The sequence below is a fragment of the Narcine bancroftii genome, chromosome 2, assembly GCF_036971445.1.
Source record: "Narcine bancroftii isolate sNarBan1 chromosome 2, sNarBan1.hap1, whole genome shotgun sequence".
NCBI lineage: Eukaryota > Metazoa > Chordata > Chondrichthyes > Torpediniformes > Narcinidae > Narcine > Narcine bancroftii.
In genome coordinates, this window is record NC_091470.1 from 293,749,352 (window position 1) to 293,767,366 (window position 18,015).

At 41.9% G+C, this 18,015-nt stretch overlaps 1 long non-coding RNA gene across 2 annotated transcripts in view; it reads left to right on the forward strand.

Annotated features, from left to right (window-relative positions):
• The first annotated feature begins 10,993 nt into the window (after window positions 1-10,993).
• The window catches only part of LOC138752734 (uncharacterized), a 64,750-nt gene continuing 57,728 nt past the window's right edge, over window positions 10,994-18,015 (forward strand). For both annotated transcript variants that reach the window (XR_011350884.1, XR_011350883.1), the window contains exons 1-2: window positions 10,994-11,130; window positions 15,004-15,252. This is a non-coding gene — a long non-coding RNA (uncharacterized lncRNA). The remainder of the gene's footprint in view (window positions 11,131-15,003; window positions 15,253-18,015) is intronic.

An 18,015-nucleotide genomic window follows, 5' to 3' on the forward strand; every position in this document is an offset into this window, starting at 1 on the left:
GCAAATGCACTGAAGAGGACAAGATGCAGGAAGGTGAACAAGGAAAGGATGCAGAGCTCCAAGCAAGAGCCCATATATTCCCAGGCTAATTTGAGTGCACTTGCCTCCCATTGATGCAGCCACAATTCCATCTTCAAAAACATACAAGGCCTCTTTTGCTGGCTATGCTGAACCTCGGGCTATTCAGTCATGTGTGCAATTCTATTGCTATCATCACCCTCTAGTGGATGAATAAAAATGGTACAATGCTCAATCTGATTGCTGTCCTTAAAACTTTATCTCATCCTTAAATCTCCTTTTGTCTGGAAAATCCACTTCTTATCCTAGTATATTCTTAATGATTCACTAAATACAGCCCTCTAAAGATTCATAGATCTCTGAGTGAGAGAACTCCTCCTTCTTTGGCTTGGCTTTGCGGACGAAGATTTATGGAGGGGTAAATGTCCACGTCAGCTGCAGGCTCGTTTGTGGCTGACAAGTCCGATGCGGGACAGGCAGACACGGTTGCAATGGTTGCAGGGGAAAATTGGTGGGTTGGGGTTGGGTGTTGGGTTTTTCCTCCTTTGTCTTTTGTCAGTGAGGTGGGCTCTGCGGTCTTCTTCAAAGGAGGTTGCTGCCCGCCGAACTGTGAGGCGCCAAGATACACGGTTTGAGGTGATATCAGCCCACTGGCGGTGGTCAATGTGGCAGGCACCAAGAGATTTCTTTAGGCAGTCCTTGTACCTCTTCTTGGTGCACCTCTGACACGATGGCCAGTGGAGAGCTCGCCATATAACTCCTCCTTAACTCAGTCTTAAATGGACAATCCTTTGCCCTGAGAGTGGGACTTGTAACTTTAGATTTTCTCATACCAGACAAAATCCTCACACATCTATCCTTTGTAGAATTCTCAGAGCCTTATACATTTCATGCATCAGACTTATTACAAGTCAATGCTGGAAATAATAAAGCAGTAAGAAAATAATATCGGTCGGATGCAACCCAACTATTGTTATTTCTCCTACTAACATGTTCAATATTCAGTAACTTAATTTCAAAACAGCCCCCTTTCTCAATGTTTTCATAAAAACCAAAGGATGCAAGAAAATAGGACCAGGATGTACCGCCACCCCTCAAACCTGCCCCACCATTCAATATGATTGTGGCTGATATATGCCCTTGGCTCTTCTTCTGTTACAGTTTTCATCTTTCAAAAATGTATCTATCTCCATTTTAAATATTTCTAATAATCCCATATTTATCATCCTCCTGGACCAAAATAATTCCACTCTGGCCAATCTTTTTTTTTGTGATTGACTTTGAAACAGGCATTACACTGCTTAGTCATGAACCCTTGAGGTTGTGGTAGAGCAATGCCATGGATGTATCAATCACAAATCAACGTGGCATCAGATATATTTTTGAAGCTGATTAAGATTTGAAGTTTAATCCTGGATATGGAACTTCAAATCTTTGTTTACTACCCAAATAATTAGCACAATAAAGTCCTTATTTAACTTAGTTAACTGTGTTTTTACTTTAAAAGATTTGCCATCTTACACAAAGTGGAAGTTATACCAGGATTAATATTGGTGTAAAGAGAAAATGCCAGAGGCCTGATGCGTTTCTCTCTCCATTGACGCTGCCTGCTCTGCCGAGTCTTTCTCGCATTTTGCATTTTTTGTTTTGGATTTCCAGGACCTGTTGTTTTTTTTTTCTTCACTCATTGTTGATCTGTTTGTCCAATGCAAGGTCACTTTGGCTTTTAGTATCAGCATGCACTAGTGCTAGGTAGTTTCTGCTCTTCCATAAATGGAAAACATCAATTCAAAAAAAGAGAAGTGTGAGAAAACCAACCAGTTAACTTGACATTAACTGTTGGGAAAATGCCAGAGTCCAACATTATGGAGTCGTTTATGGGCACATGGAAATGCATAACATTATCAGGCAAAGTTAGTGTAGTTAATGAAAGGAAATTATAGTTGATCATTTTTTTGAGGATAAAGCTAGAATCTACAAAGGGAACAAATAGATGTGGTATATCTACATTCTTAGACAACCTTTAATGAGGTTCCACATTTTAAAAATGTAATACACTTTAGCTGGTTATTGTGTAGACCTTGAAAGATGTTCAGTTAGTGGACAATGAACTGAGTAGGCTTTTATTTGGTTGACAGGCTATAATTAAAGGACTGCTGGAAGGAGCAGTGTTTGATTCTCATCTATTTACAAGTTATATCAATAACAACAATGAGAGGATGATTTTTGACGTTTCCATGTTTGTTGCTGATTCACAGCTGGTGGGGCAGTCAGCAGTGAGGGGAATCCTGTGAGGTTGCAAAGGGATGGAGCAAGGTTAGGGGTGTGGGCAGGAAGGTAGCAAGTTAGGCATTATATGATTTAAGGTGAGTTATTCAGCTTGGTGGGAAGAGTAGAAAAATAGAAGATATTAATTGGAGAACAGTTATATTGATGTTCAGGATGGCTTGAGTGTTGGTCTTGATCTCAGCTGGTCATACTCCACCCCTCACTATTCCAAGCTGTGGAGACGTACCACACGTTGCAACTCCAGCATAGCTCTCCATTTGTCCATCTCTCAGCTGATGGATTATAATGTGAGAACCATCATTATTTTTCAAGTCGTGATTTCACACGTTACTCCCCAGGTACACTGGTTCCACGGGGTGTTGCTACCTCCTTCCTAACACCAAGGTTTTTTACCTGTGAAGTATGTGCGCTCAACAGGTGCTACCATTCTAGAGGGCACAGAATTATACATATGAGGCACAAGGACCTCTAACAAAATATGCATGACCTATTCAAGGATTCTTCACAGTCATCTTTTGAATTTATGTAAAGATGAGGCAGAGGTAATTTACACACGTTGGTAACATGGGATTAATGTGCATAACTGAAGTAACTGGCAAGGAAGACCACATCCTCATCATCATTTTTATCTACTTTGCTGCCAACTTCTTCCCAGACCTCATATTCATGTTCCATCTCTAGCAATGTGCTCCCTTTTATGAATCTCTCTCTCCATCTTGGGAGATAAATTCTGACAGATATTTTCTACAAACCCACCAACTCCCATGACTACCTCGACAACACCTCTTTACAACTTGTCCCCTGTAAGTATTCCATTCTTTTCATTCCTCCATCCTCTTTGCATCTGCTCCCAGGATGGGGTCATCCATGTCAGATCATCTGAGATGTCCTCTTTCTTCAAAAAACATGGCTTCCTCTCTACCACCAGCAACTCAGCCCTCACCCACTCATCTCCATTACCCACACCTGCCCTAGCACCCTCTGCCCCCACAAACAACAAGGACAAGATTTTCCTTGCACTCACCTACCACCCCACCAGCCTTCACATTCAATATTTATTCCACCAACTATGTGATCCCACCACCAGACACAAAGTCCCCTCTCCACCTTCCACATGGACTGCACCCTCTCGTCCACTCCTCCCTTTCCGCCAATTGTCCCCTGCAGAAAGTGCTACACTTGCACCCACTCTTCCTCCTTCACCACTATTCGGGGCTCCAAATAGTCTATCCAAGTGAAGCAACACTTCTTTTGTGAATCAGCAGGGGTTACCTACTGAATCCAGTGCTTTCATTATGATCCAGAGAAACTGGACGCAGACTGGGAGATTGTTTTGTTGAGCATCTCAGCTCTGTCCACTGCAATAGCGATGATTTCCCACTGGGCACCCACTTCAATATCCTGCCCCATTCCAATGCTGACATGTCTGCCCTTGGTCTCATGCACAGCCAGACTGAGACCACCCACAAATAGGAGAAACAAAAACTTTTATTTAATCTGGGCACTCTCCAACTGGATGCCATTAGCATTGACTTATGCAGTTTCCATGAAACCTCCCCTCTGTATTTCCCTATGTCTCCTTTCCTTTATCTCTATCTTTCCCTCGGTCTCCTTTCCCCCAGCTCTGCATTCATAGAGCCAAAGATGCCCCCCTTCACCACCTGTCCTCCTATCCATATCCAATTAACACCTTTGGTCTTTCCCTTTCTCCCCTTCTCCCCAGCCTTTTAATTCAGGTGCCTGCCTGCTTTTTACTCGAAGAAGGGCTCAGACCTAAAATGTCAGTTCTATATCTTTACCTCCCATGGATTTCTCCAGCATTTCTATGTGTTTAGCTACTCCAACAACAGAAGAGGACTGTTTACACTATTGTAATGCCACCTTTTTTTTGTGCACTATGGTAAGTGGGAATATATAGTATCTACTTTCAATTTACTCTAATGTATATATTGTAGCTGTTTTATAGCTGGCTGCAACAAGAAATAATTTCTGTGTCTCTTAACATTGTACAATGTGAATGAAGAGGAACTCATTCTTGTTATCATCTTCATCTAGGATTGGTCTATATGGATGGTTGATGGTGACACAAACATAATGGGTGAGGGGCCTGTTTCTATTCTGTAACTCTGTGTCCACAGATTAGCACTGCTAAGGCAACAATTATTATTTATATCCATTATGACATACGTGGCACTGCTTTTCTCTTTTTTTTCCTATAAAAAGATTTAACATATTTATAGATAAAATAAATTTAGTTATTCTTCTCACAAGAATATCTTACTTTTGTTTAACGTGTCGGTTCGTCAGATGATGTTGGATGATTCTCTGCATTTGATGATGAGGTTTCAACTTGGCCTTTGTCAGAAAGAGTACTCATTGGTTTTTCTTGAATAATTCAAATTAGCAACATGCTTAATCTTAATTTCTTCTATGTGAGAATTGTAAGGCTTGTGCACCAGGATCAAGCTATCTATGGGGACATTATGGAATTTCCCAGAAACAAACTAAATCTTCACATATTCCTAAAATGATGTACTGCCTACTATCACCTCTGTTGTTCAAACTGAACTTTGTAGTGTGCTCTGATTCATGCTCTGTTTGAACTATGTCCACTACTACTGCTGCCAAATTGAGATGAAAAATTATCGAATTTGCTCTATGTCTCCTGTGAATCAGCATTTCTTGGTGAGTGTTGCCCACTGTGAAGTACGATATTCTCCTATAGTTTGGCAGAAATGCTGCACAAGGATGTTTCATTGTGACTTTCGAAATGGGCTGTTTCATCCTGCACTCTGCACACTGCTGTTTCCACTTCCCCTGGGTGGTAAGGAGATGTGAAATGATGCTTTATTCTATTGGTCATCATATATTTTTCACACCAAAATAATCCGAACTGTGGATGACCATTTGATGTAACTTCATCTGGAAGATTGCGGTTCAAAACGTATTCGCCCTTCAAATTGTACAAGTGTGGTAGGTCAATTGGGTGTAATTGGGCATCACGGCTCGTGAGCCGAAAGGGCCTGTTACCATGCTGTATGTTTAAATTTTAAAATTTTAAGAGACATACCTCATAGCCTTTGAACTCAGTCCCCCAACTAATGAAGGCCGACACACCATCTGCCTTCATGAACACCCGATCAACTTGTGCAGCAACCTTTTTGGGATCTTTGGACCTGGATCCCAAGATCCTACTGTTCATACATACTGTAAAGAAACCACATACTCTGCCTTCCAGTTTGACCTTCAAAAGTGCATCACTTCACATTTATCTGGACTGAACTCCATCTTCCATCCTCTTGTAACCTACACTATTCACAACCCCTCCAACTTTTGTATCATCTGCAAATGTACTGACCCACCCCTCTACTTCTTCAACCAAATCTCATTTATAAAAATCACAAAGAGCAGGGTCCCCAGAATGGATCCCTGTGGAATGCCATTAGTCATCAACTTCTAGACAGAATATGTTCCATCTACTCCTGAATGAACCTACCATGGGAGACTTTGTCAAACATCATACTATAATCCATATGCACCACATCCACTGCTGTACCTTCAATTTCTTTTGTCTCCTCCTCAAAAAACTTAATTAGGCTTGTGAAGTACGACCTACCCCTCACAAAGCCATGCTGACTAATCCTGAGAAGACTATGGTTGTAAATTCTGTCTCTAAGAATCCCCTCTAATAGTTTGCCCATCATCGAAATAAAATTAAGGAACTAGAGGATATGGCCTCAAGATTTGTGGAATAAATTTATGACAGATGAGAAACTGCTTCTCCCATGCAGTAGTGAATCTCGAGTTCTCTGCCCACTGAAACAGAAAAGGCAATTTCATTGAATGCATTTAATACACATGAATCTTTGAATTGTTGGGAAATTAGGTATTATGGGGCACAGGTGGGTAAGTGGAGTCAGGTCCATGCTAGATTATCTCATCCATTTCCTTCACTACTGCTCTCACACCCTTTCATCCTGGACAGTGCAAGAACTCTTCCACCCTACCAGCCTCAGTGTCTGATTAATCATCCTTCACAACATCAACCAGCATTAACTAGATTCCACCCGCAGACACAAACTCTTATCCCTTTCACCATTTCAAAAGGATCACTCCTTCACATTTCCCTCTTCTGTCAACACCTGTCACTCTCTGTCATGTGAACACTTTCCCATTCCATTCCCTGAGACCCAAATACTTTTACATTTACTGGTACTTTCTTTCCAATGTAGTTTACTGCATTTGGTGTTCACAATGTTGTCCCCTAAACAATGAAGAAACTAAAGTGACCATTTTGTGGCTCACATGTGATCAGTCTGCAGGGTGACCCTGAAGCCTGACACTTTAATTCTATGAGTCACCCCCAATATAACCTATCTGCCTGTAGACTTCTGTATGATTGCAATGAGGCCAAACCAAGCTGAAGGATAAATATCTCATATTTCATTTGACCACACTGACATGTTCCAGACTCAAAATTGAAGTATCCAACTTCCAGTCACTCATTTTTTGGGTCCACATCACAACCGGCCATTTCTACAGTAAGTCTTGCTTCTACCATACTGATCCAACTTTTCTACTTTGAGGTGTACAGACTGATCTGCTGTTACCATAGGCAATGATTTGCAGCACATACTCTGTATTATCACTCTCAAATTGCTTCATTTTTTTTTAAACTTTATTTAAGATTTTATAACATGAATAACATATAGGATTTATTTAGATTACTGATATTGTATTGTAATTTTATTATTTTATTCTTAATTTTTTTTAATGTAATCCTATATGTTATTCATGTTATAAAATCTTAAATAAAGTTTAAAAAAAAAGTTTATTTAGATTACTGATATTGTATTGTAATTTTATTATTTTATTCTTAATTTTTTTTAAATATAATCCTATATGTTATTCATGTTATAAAATCTTAAATAAAGTTCAAATTGCTTCATTGAACCCAGCAATTCCCAGTGGGTGCTGCCACCCCTCTGTGGGCAGTGGAAATATCTAAACGGGCACTGAGGTAAAAGGGGGTTCGTCCGAACCTTCAGTCTTGTTATTATTCAGTCCACTGTAAAGTTTAATGAAGAAGCCAGTGCATTAATTTTCTGGCCTGACTTGGGGTAGCAGTAGTGGCAATGTGGGAGCCACTAAACCCCCTACACTCCCTCTCTGCTCATACCCCCCATTCAGCACTACCACTAACATACCCCACTCATTACCGTCACTAACATCCCTGCTCAGTGCCACTGCCCCGCACTCAGCGCCACCACTAACATCCCCTGCTCAGCGGTGACACCAATTCCCCTACTCAGTGCCGATACTAATCCCATGCTCAGCACCATCATTACCCCTCCCCTGCCCTGCTCAGCACCACCACTAAAACTCCACCCCCCCACCACCATTGTAAAGAGGGGGGGTACTCAGGATGTGGCCTGGATGTCAAGGGGGTGGCAGCCCCCTTGAGTTTGGGAACCACCGATTAAACTCATTTGACTGAATGACACACAACTTATCCTCAAGGCAACTTTGGCCTCATCTTATTACAACAGTGTACATCCAAACCCCTACCTTTTCTATAACTTGAAGGATGAATGGATTTGAACCCCACTGTTCATCCACACCTTTAACCCTGTACTCAGCTTTCTGGTTAGTCCTTCCAAAATGCATCACCTCACACTTATCCAGATTGAAACCCAGCTGCTACTTTTCTGCCCAAATCTGCATCCTGTCTATATCCTCTTGTAACCTTCGACAACCTTCAGCTCCTCCAACCTTCATGTCACCCACAAAGTTACTGACCTATCCTTCCGCCTCCTCATCCAGGTAATTTTTCTTCCTCCAGAGTATCAACTTTGGATACAATCTGTCCTAGATGTTGCCACCCAGTTGCTCCATGGATGTGAATGGCTGCAGCCTGTACTAGCTGTTAAAGTGATATTCACACTAAATGAAACGTGAGTTCATAATACTTCCCCAAACAAAGAAATTTTTGAGCTATAAGAGCAAAATTTTAACTGCAACTTACACTATATGAAATAATAAATTCACTATTGTTACATGTTTTTGTACAGGGTGATGATGGTGGCATCACGAAGATCCTGAGGCAGTTTACCTTGGTCCCAACAAAGCTTGAAAAACTCATGCAGTTTGGCATGCAGAGTTTTGCCGCCAGCCTTCCAGACTTCTGGGGGGATTCCATCCATACCTGCATCATCACTGCTCAAACTACAGGGGAATCACGTTGCTCTCCATTGCAGGCAAAATCTTCGCTAGGATTCTACTAAATAGAATAATACCTAGTGTCGCTGAGAATATTCTCCCAGAATCACAGTGCGGCTTTCGCGCAAACAGAGGAACCACTGACATGGTCTTTGCCCTCAGACAGCTCCAAGAAAAGTGCAGAGAACAAAACAAAGGACTCTACATCACTTTTGTTGACCTCACCAAAGCCTTCGACACCGTGAGCAGGAAAGGGCTTTGGCAAATACTAGAGCGCATCGGATGTCCCCCAAAGTTCCTCAACATGATTATCCAACTGCACGAAAACCAACAAGGTCGGGTCAGATACAGCAATGAGCTCTCTGAACCCTTCTCCATTAACAATGGCGTGAAGCAAGGCTGTGTTCTCGCACCAACCCTCTTTTCAATCTTCTTCAGCATGATGCTGAACCAAGCCATGAAAGACCCCAACAATGAAGACGCTGTTTACATCCGGTACCGCACGGATGGCAGTCTCTTCAATCTGAGGCGCCTGCAAGCTCACACCAAGACACAAGAGAAACTTGTCCGTGAACTACTCTTTGCAGATGATGCCGCTTTAGTTGCCCATTCAGAGCCAGCTCTTCAGCGCTTGACGTCCTGCTTTGCGGAAACTGCCAAAATGTTTGGCCTGGAAGTCAGCCTGAAGAAAACTGAGGTCCTCCATCAGCCAGCTCCCCACCATGACTACCAGCCCCCCCACATCTCCATCGGGCACACAAAACTCAAAACGGTCAACCAGTTTACCTATCTCGGCTGCACCATTTCATCAGATGCAAGGATCGACAATGAGATAGACAACAGACTCGCCAAGGCAAATAGCACCTTTGGAAGACTACACAAAAGAGTCTGGAAAAACAACCAACTGAAAAACCTCACAAAGATAAGCGTATACAGAGCCGTTGTCATACCCACACTCCTGTTCGGCTCCGAATCATGGGTCCTCTACCGGCATCACCTACGGCTCCTAGAACGCTTCCACCAGCGTTGTCTCCACTCCATCCTCAACATCCATTGGAGCGCTCACACCCCTAATGTCGAGGTACTCGAGATGGCAGAGGTCGACAGCATCGAGTCCACGCTGCTGAAGATCCAGCTGCGCTGGATGGGTCACGTCTCCAGAATGGAGGACCATCGCCTTCCCAAGATCGTATTATATGGCGAGCTCTCCACTGGCCACCGTGACAGAGGTGCACCAAAGAAAAGGTACAAGGACTGCCTAAAGAAATCTCTTGGTGCCTGCCACATTGACCACCGCCAGTGGGCTGATAACGCCTCAAACCGTGCATCTTGGCGCCTCACAGTTTGGTGGGCAGCAGCCTCCTTTGAAGAAGACCGCAGAGCCCACCTCACTGACAAAAGGCAAAGGAGGAAAAACCCAACACCCAACCCCAACCAACCAATTTTCCCTTGCAACCGCTGCAATCGTGTCTGCCTGTCCCGCATCGGACTGGTCAGCCACAAACGAGCCTGCAGCTGACGTGGACTTTTTACCCCCTCCATAAATCTTCGTCCGCGAAGCCAAGCCAAAAGAAAAAAAAGAAAAGATTGTTACATGATATAATACAGACAAATATAACATGTTTTAGCAACGAATACAAATAATAAGTTTCAATTTGCTGTGAAACATTGCAAGTTTAACAACTTGAAAGGAAATTAGCAATTTCATTTTTGTGGCCTTTAATACGTGATCATTAAATCATATTCCTGTAGAATTAGATTCCAGTTTAACAATCAACTATTTTTGTTTTTCATTTTACTCAAGAACACCAAGGTATTATGGTCAGTGTACACAACAAGTGGCCCCTGAGCTGTGCAGACATAAACATCAAAATGCTGCAAAGCCTACTACAAGGGACAATAAGTCTTTCTCTATGGTAGAATAATTCTTTTGATGTTCATTGAATTTCTTGGATGAGTAAGCCACTGGCTGGTCAATGTCATCATAACCAATCTTTTGTATTAACACTGCAACTGCAGCTTCATCACTAGCATCTACTGCTAAAGAAAATGGGTTCTCAAAGTCAAGTAACTTAGGCACAGGCTGGTGACATAAAATGGCTTTCAGTTTATCAAATGCTTCCTGACAAAATTTTGTCCAAACAAACTTTTCATCCTTCTTCAGAAAGTTAGTCAAAGGAAGGGCGACATCAGCAAAATTTTTACAGAACTTTCTATAATACCCTACCATTCCCAAAAACTTCCTAACAGCTTTCTTGCCCATGGGAACAAGAAACACAGAAATCATCTGAACTTTTGCCTGAACAGGCGCCAACTTGCCTTGACCAACAACATAACCAAGATAAGTCACAGTAGCATGGCCAAATTCACTTTTAGCTAACAGGATTGTGCTTTACATTTCAATTGTGATCTCATTTCAAGTATGTTCACCCTTAACCCCTGTGGTGACAATGCCCAAAAAAGTATCTTCATACACTGATGAGTTCACCAAATTTGACATAACTACTGGGGTTTTGAATATAACCGATCTAGGACTAGGGACATGATGACAGCACCCCCATTGCCTCTCCTGGATAAGAAGGAACTTATCACACAACTTTACTGGTGAGAAATTAAAATCTATCTCAAAACTGTCTGGTTGCCAGCCTCATTCCGACACAATTAAGCCTGGGATAATTGTGCTGCCAACCCACTTCAAAACATCACTGCTGGGATCTGCACTACTCCTTCTCACACTCTTTATAGCCACTTATCTTAATCTGCAACAGTGATATATTCAAAAATACTGCATCTTTTTTTCCCCAAATCGGAGCAGTCAAACTGCAACTGCACCTATCTATCACAACCAATATTAAAATAGTCAGATTTTGTAAAGTGAATCACTGACCTCTGTGTTATTTTGGAAAGGCCAATCACATGCTTCACAAGGAAGTGTTGGAAGGTTGATGTAGGATTCATTATTATTTCCAGGAACCCAGAGGAAGGTGGCGGTTACTCATCAAAGAATGCTCAGACCTCAGTTAGAAAGCTTGAAATTAGAGCGCCCAAGGCAGTGGGGCAGCAGTCTTGTTAAAATTCATTCCCATCGTGAAAATCATATGCCTGCTGTGCAAACCAAACAAAACCTCAGTGCAATTTTGTCATTGGTGCTTTGCCAGCCTTCAATTAGGATGAAGTGTCACTGTTACGTCAAAAATACTGTATATATTTATATTGAAGAATAGGTCACTATCAGCCCCAGTTTTGTTTCTCTTGTTAATTTTGGTGACTCTTTCCACCCCAAAGTTCATTTTATTGAACTAATTCAGTAGGATGATTCCTACTAACCATTAGCCTAAAAACCTAAGAGCAGTGTCATGAGAAACCCAATATGATTAGTGGAGGTTAATTTATAGGGAATGAAAAGGTAGCTCCTTCCCATGTATATTTTACAATTCTATGATGTAATCATCCAAAGGAATTAGGGATTAATTTTCAAGCCAATTCAGCTCACAATTTGATCGATTATGTGCTCCTTGTGGTACTTGAACAGTAGCTTTTTAAATAAAAAAGATAAATATGTAAATCATCTAAACTGAGGAATTGGATCACTTCTGGGTAATGGATGATTTGTTCGTCTCATTGCCCAGATCCCACTTTCCACTGGTTTGGCTCAGTGTAATAGATACTTTAGAAGTTTATGTGCTAGCATGGCATTCGATATAAAAAATTGTCATCCCAATTGCAATGGTAGTGTTGCTAAGTTAGGAACAGAGTTATGATTTAATCAGGCAGATATTCATGCCAAAAATTGCAGACATTCTCAAATTTAAAAGGACAGGTTATTTGACAAGAATTGTTCTATCAAGGTCAGTTTGAGGTATCCTTGATGACCAATCTGGCTATTTTGGATGGTGCAATTGTAATATGGTATTTATATATACAAATCTGATTTCTTTTTATGCCCACTCAAAATAAAAGGGCAATCATCTCACACAATAAATAGATCACCCTTCTTCAAATATATGAATTTCAATCTAAATATTTTTAGCAACATTAGTCCTATCCAGAATGGATAGAAATCTCATGGACAATATCAACAAAACTAAAGGTTATTGTGTGAAAGGAATTAATTTATTTACCAATTTAGCAAAGTGTAAAAAAAGCCACTGGCATTATAGCTGATCTTTTTCTATTTTCTATCACTTAATTTACTGAGAGATGCCTTTAAATAATAGGCCATTAAGCTTGAAGACTTAATTATTTTAATTTCAGCTTCAGAAAGTCTTAATGCCTGCTCTGATATGTACAAGGTAATCAGTATGAAATATTCATCACAGTTTTAATTTTCTGCTGTGAACTGCAGATTTTTTTTCATCAAACACTTTTATGCTGACAATCTTTTGAATCTTCTGTGGATGGTACAGATCTTGGCATTGTTATGAATTATGAATGCCTATTTGTGACTGCTTTTTTAAGCATAAGTGGGCAATTACAGTATGTTAACATGCTTGAGTCAGGGGTACAAAATTTAGATTTCAGATCAGGTAGAAATCTCATCAACAGCTGCACAAGGTGTGAGGGCTGCTCAGAGCCTAACCGAATGCTCCTGCAAAATAGCTGCAACCTTGGGAATCTGCACTTGCGCAGAAGTGGTAGTGAAGAGCCAGCACCCCCACCCCCCACTTAGTGTCACTGCCGGTGTCACCCTGGACATACTAGGACCATACACTTATTTTCTTCTATGCTTGGTACAGTCATGCACTTGGTCCAGTCATGCACTTGGTCCATAGTGGGGGGATATCTATGTTTACAAGAAGATCTAGCTTAGTTGAGAAGGTGGGTAAAGGAGTGGCAAATTGAATTTAACGCTGACAAGTACAAGGTGAGTCAAACAAGGGCAGAACTTACACAGTGAATGGAAGGCCATGGAGAGTATTATAGAACAGATAGGGATACAGGTGCCTTGAAAGTGGCAACTTAGGTGGAGAAGGTGGTGCAAAAGGCTTTTGGCTCACTGGTGTTTATTGGGCAGGGTATAGAGTACCAACGCTATCAGCACCTCATGATTCAGCTAAACAAGGTGTGGGTGAGACCACAGAGTGTACTGTGTGATGATCTGGTAGTCCAGCTAGAGGACATCAATCAATTGAAAGGCATGCAGATGAGATACTCCAGGATGTTGCCAGGACTGGGACAGTTCAATGATAGGGAGAGGTTGTATAGACAGGGTCTTTATTCTCTAGACTGAAGGAGAAAGAGGGGTAAAAGGAGCAGAGGTAAAATGAATGCTGATAGACTATTGCCTAGATGTAGAGGACATGGGTTTAAGATCAGAGGCAAAAGAATTAAAATGGACCCGAGAGGGAATTTTCATTGCTCAGGAATCTCAGAAGTCAGATCAGCCAATGGTTTTTTTAACCAGTCAGCTGATTTGCACTTTATTTCTAGATTTAAAACCCACACTGCACACTCCAGAACCACAAGGACAATCTGAAGATGAGACTAGAGGTTGCAAAAAAGGAGACAGGGAATTAAATGATGGATTGATGTTGGCAACATTGGTATTTCCCAATACCATCTCCTCTGATGTGGCAATGGGGCCATGAGGAATTACAAAGAGAGGCACTACCCAGCAATGGAAGAAAGAAACAGGTCATTGTTATAAAAAGACATGGCTGAAACCCAGTTGCCCTGGAAAATTCCTATCAGGCACCCTTAAGCAGTGGTGACACTTGGGGTGGAGTCACCCAGAGCAGTAGTAACTTATGGTGACACCCACCCCCTCCCCCCACTATGGACCAAGTGCATGACTGGACCAAGTGCATGACTGTACCAAGCATAGAAGAAAATAAGTATATGGTCCTAGTATGTCCAGGGTGACACCGGCAGTGACACTGAGTGGGGGGTGGGGGTGCTGGCAGCAGCGCTGAGCTGGGGGGTATGGCGGAGGTGGCAGCACTGAGCATGGGGGGAGGGGTGCTCTGACCAGAATGCATTAGAAGGTTCAAAAAGTAGCATCAAGTTTAGCCTTGTAGGCTGATACATGTAAGCTGGGCTTACAAAAAATGTTTTTGTCATTATAACTAACTACAGGGATATTTTTATTTAAAAGTTAATACATTTCTGCTGATACACTGCACAAAAATTTTATAGACAGAGATTTTGATGTCACCCCCTCTGATGGTGTCTTGGGTTCGATCCTCACCCCCCTAGTGATGCCAGTACCCTCGGGACTCTAGGGTTCTGGACTGACAGATCTTTACACAACAACACACCTTTATTTCACTTTTTTACATGTTGCACCATAGTATAATGATTTTTTTTTTCCAATGAAGTTTAAAGGATATGAGAAAGTGAGGCTCTGTAAGTTTAAATAGAGTGCAAAATATAACCTGCAATGTTTCAGCTTGTAGCTTTCCATCTTGTTAAAGCAAATTAAATTACTCAGTCCAAAAAGCTACCCACCTTCCTGACCACTGATATTTCTGATTCCAGATTTGGCACCAGCTGCATAACCAGCCCACAGTCAGGATACTTCCTTGACCACATCGCAACTTATACTCTAGCTGCACGGATTTGCCTCTCCAATAAGTGAGACTGATACAGAATCATTAGTTTTTCCAAACAATTGAATATTGGATTATGGAGTTTTACTGTACAAAGCTCAATGGAACTGGATTGATCTGGCCAGCTGAAAGTGCACAGGGCCATGTGTCTGACTGGTAGCCTGTCAGAATACTTGTGGTAGGTATCACCACCATATCTGTTAGAGGAAAGGAAGAAAGAAGAGATCATAAATTGGTGTCAGATTTGAATGTGGACGATCTTGTACAAGGTCATCACCAATTGAATCAATTCCACACCGGGGCTGTTGATTCCTACACATCAGACCTGAGCACTGTCTGACATAGTACGCTCAGACAATTCTGCATAACTCAGGGCCACAACATGCAGGACTCCTACAATCTGGACCAGGGAGAAGGTTTTTCTCAGGATGGCACACATGTGGGACCCTTGAGGTTTGGGGAGGCACCCACAACTGCATTCAACTATTTACATACATGCAAGTTGAAAATGGAAAACTTTCTAATCCACTTTGCTATCAAGCAAACCTGCCCTCTCCCTTCCATCTTGTTTGAGTCAAGATCATTTTTAAATCCATCAGTAAGGACATAGACCACAGTGAGGGTGTGGCGGGAGGGGAAGGCAGGGGTAATGATTCCAGATGGGAATGTAAGAGAGGTGCTCTCCTTCATTGTGGAAAACACTTGGCCGACAGATGCCTGACACTTTGGGTGCTGCTTGTGGAGAAGGTGCTCCCCGCACTCTATGTGGCTGCAGTTATCGCAGCTCTTTTCCATGTTAGCTGGAGATTAAAAATGGAGAACATGTTTGTAGGGAAACAATATACAAACAGTCCATGGAGGAGGGGAGAGAAATATCCTTGACGTTCTTTGTCATTCTGCTTACAACCTTTATATACAGATACATCCAGTTGTGCATAAACCTTGGTTAGATAAACTAAGTCAATCAACTTGTTATAGTTTTACTTGCAGGGTTTCAGCAGCATTGGGAACCTGGTCAGCGTAGGTACAGCAACTGCTAAAGGGAAACCTCACAATCTTCTTTATAGTTTGCTATAACCCACATACCCCCTTGATTGAATTGATCTCCAGCACTTCACTCCAGCTGCATCAGGTGACTCAGTACTAGCCTAGATTATGTTCCTGGAATTTAGATTTATAAAAATGCCGCTATCAGCCACAATTCTGGTTATCTCCCCAGCCTTATGTGGAAGTGCATTCCCTCATTTAATGGTAAACAACATTTAAAAGCTGTTGAGGTGATTTTAATAAAAGCTCTCCACTGGCCACCGTGACAGAGGTGCACCAAAGAAGAGGTACAAGGACTGCTTAAAGAAATCTCTTGGTGCCTGCCACATTGACCACCGCCAGTGGGCTGATCTCGCCTCAAACCGTGCATCTTGGCGCCTCTCAGTTCGGCGGGCAGCAACCTCCTTTGAAGAAGACCGCAGAGCCCACCTCACTGACAAAAGACAAAGGAGGAAAAACCCAACACCCAACCCCAACCAACCAATTTTCCCTTGCAACCGCTGCAACCGTGCCTGCCTGTCCCGCATCGGACTTGTCAGTCACCAACGAGCCTACAGCAGACGTGGACATACCCCTCCATAAATCTTCATCCGCGAAGCCGTCAAAGAATTGTTCTTTATAGCTTTCTCACTCAATGTGATCTTAACTAACTAAATCAACACCATAATGAGGCTCACCGACTGTCACATAATGGGGGTACTTCTAAGAAACAAGCTTATTAGAGCCAAGTCCTAAAATCAAATTTAGTTGGAATGTTCCTGTTATACAGAGCTCCTAAACAAAGCATTTGGATCTGGTCTACATGTTACCAAGTAAATGAAAGCTTGCAGGCTGATTCCCGTCCAGATTAAGAGAATGGGAAGAGAAGTAGCAAATGAAATATAATGTTGGAAAGTGTACGGACATTCACTTTGGTAGAAAAAAATAAACAGGCAGACTATTTTTTAAATGGGGAAAAAATTGAAAATATCCAGATGCAAAGGGATTTGCATGTTGAGTCAGTGGTAAAGAAGGCAAATGCAATGCTGTCATCTGTTTCAAGACGAACAGAATTTTTGAGCAGGGATGTGACGTTGAGGCTTTATAAGGCACTGGTAAGACCTCATTTGGAGTATTGTGAGCAGTTTTAGTTTCCTCATGTGTGGTGCAACCACTGTATACATGTATGTATTTATTGTATGAGCTGGCCCGCCCCTTGCACCTGTGACTCCTCCCTCCCGAAATTCCTTATAAAGGCTGTTATGCCCAAACTTCTCCCTTAGTACCTTCCTTGGAACCGGGCCAGCAACATGTGGGATGTGTTGATGTCTTAAGATGATTAAAACCTATTAATCACAACTCTCTGTCTAATGTGGTTGATTGATAACACTACATCATGTAAGAACGGATGTGCTGATGTTGGAGACGGTTCAAATGAGGTTCACAAGGATGATTTCAGGAATGAAAGGGTTATCATAAGAGGAGTGTTTTACAACTCTTGGCCTGTACTCATTGGAAATTAGAAGAATGTGTCTCAAACATTTCAAATGTTGAAAGGCACGGACAGATTAGATATAGAAAAGTTGTTTCCCATAGTGGGAAATTCTAGGACAAGGGGCCAAAGCTTCAGTTTTGAAGGGCATCATCTTAGAACAGAGATGTGTAGGAATTTCTTCAGCCAGAGGGTGGTAAATCTGTGGAATATGTTGCCACCAGCTGTTGTGGAGGTCAGGTCATTAGGTGCATTTACAGCAAATATTAATAGGTTCTTGATTAGCCAGGGCATCAAAGGTTATGGGGAGAAGGCCAGGCAGTGGGGCTGAGTGGGAAAATGGATCAGTTCTTGATTAGATGCTGGGGCAGACACAATGGGCTGAATAGCCTATTTCAGCTCTTACGTCTTATGATCTCCCTC